At 39.3% G+C, this 975-nt stretch overlaps 1 long non-coding RNA gene across 1 annotated transcript in view; it reads right to left on the reverse strand.

Annotated features, from left to right (window-relative positions):
• Positions 1 to 344: 344 nt before the first annotated feature.
• The window catches only part of LOC146237660 (uncharacterized), a 1,537-nt gene continuing 906 nt past the window's right edge, over positions 345 to 975 (reverse strand). Inside the window, exon 2 of the long non-coding RNA XR_014740647.1 lies at positions 345 to 693. This is a non-coding gene — a long non-coding RNA (uncharacterized LOC146237660). The remainder of the gene's footprint in view (positions 694 to 975) is intronic.

Raw genomic sequence — 975 nt, forward strand, 5'->3', positions numbered from 1 at the left:
GCTGAATGAAATAAGGCAATTACCTAAAGAAGGTAGCCATCTGTTAAGCAATATTGAGGTAATTAACAAGAGGTAAACGAACCAGATAAGCACATGGTTGGAAAATCCATATTCATTAATGTTGCACAATATTTAACAACAACCTGACAGGAAAAGTTAAAATGTAGAGAAGTTTGGTGTGACCCTTTGACCTGTGGAACATCTTCAGTACATTCCAGATAGTTGGTTTATTGTGTAATCTCAGATTTAATTAACTTCTTGTGCTGAAGTTTCTCTTTGGAATCAAATGTACGGAATTGTGGACCTTTTCCCTGGTTACATTACACTCTCAGCTAAACAAAAAGTAATTTACTCTACTTTTATTGTGCAACCCTTGGAAATATTTATACAGTATGTAGGTCAAATGTCAAATTGAAGTTTCACATCCCTGCCACTAATCTAGATGTAATCTGGATGATTTATACTATTTCGATAACAGAATGTTTTTTTTAATAGCTTGTCCCTAACTGAGATATTTCCCAGTTCAGATAAACATGGTCTTTGACCTTGTCTTGGCATACTTTATTGGTAGACTTACAGTAACATGGGCCCAGCTTCATCAGAACCACAAGCACAAGAACCTCAGTCAGTACTTCAGTGGCCGCCTCATTCTTTTTTCATCCTTTGTTCTCGCTTGCCTCTCAAGTGACCAACCTTCAGCAGACATGAATAAGAATCAGACAATGAACGAGTGGCGTTGATATGACAAGGGGTCGTCTCTGACAAGGAGGAGAGGTCAGACGAAAGAAGCGCCCAGACATCTGCCCACTAAAGCCCACCAGAGCCGGAAAACCTTTGTCGGAGACCCTCGCTGACATATAGCACGCCGGGAACGTCGCCTTGAAATATTCATCACGTTCCCCTTCGTTTCTCCTTATTTTATAACAGTGCCAATGGTAATAAATACATTAGTAGATAAAAGGAATTCTCAACAAA

The sequence above is a fragment of the Hypomesus nipponensis genome, chromosome 21, assembly GCF_054491055.1.
Source record: "Hypomesus nipponensis isolate SF chromosome 21, ASM5449105v1, whole genome shotgun sequence".
In the NCBI taxonomy this organism is placed as follows: Eukaryota; Metazoa; Chordata; class Actinopteri; order Osmeriformes; family Osmeridae; genus Hypomesus; species Hypomesus nipponensis.